This window comes from Seriola lalandi, unplaced genomic scaffold, assembly GCF_002814215.2.
Source record: "Seriola lalandi dorsalis isolate HSWRI2012SDOR001 ecotype SW California unplaced genomic scaffold, Sedor1 jcf7180002054912, whole genome shotgun sequence".
NCBI classification, from domain to species: Eukaryota; Metazoa; Chordata; class Actinopteri; order Carangiformes; family Carangidae; genus Seriola; species Seriola lalandi.
In genome coordinates, this window is record NW_019525464.1 from 386,899 (window position 1) to 387,305 (window position 407).

General features: G+C 37.8%; 1 protein-coding gene across 1 annotated transcript in view; it reads right to left on the reverse strand.

The window, feature by feature from the left end:
- The window catches only part of LOC147817710 (C-type lectin domain family 10 member A-like), a 13,534-nt gene that overhangs the window by 11,615 nt on the left and 1,512 nt on the right, over positions 1-407 (reverse strand). The gene's annotated exons all lie outside the window — the stretch shown is intronic.

Consider the following 407-nt stretch of genomic DNA (forward strand, 5'->3'; position numbering starts at 1 on the left):
TGCAAAAAGTCAAAAATTGTTTGGTGTGGACATTCACTGGTCTTTTGAGTATTTTGAACACTGCACTCACCCCGTGGGGATGAGAGTTTTTTTCTCCAAACAGCAAAAGCTCCTTCAATACAAATGATTTGCAACCGCAACGGGAAATTTGTGGTCTCAACAATTTGATGCTTAGTGAAATGATAAAGTACAACAGTCTAAAGTTCTTTACAGTTACATGGAAATCGATTCACTGTGCTATTAGGTATGAAGTAAGAAAGGGTTCTCACTAGTTCGGTGAATTGGTGAGTCTAAATTACCCAAAGCAGTAAATGTGAGTGTACGTCTCTCTCTCTCTTTATTTGTCACACATTCAGTCACACAAGCAAAGGCCCTTTGCACAATCTTAATGTACATGGTAAAAAAAA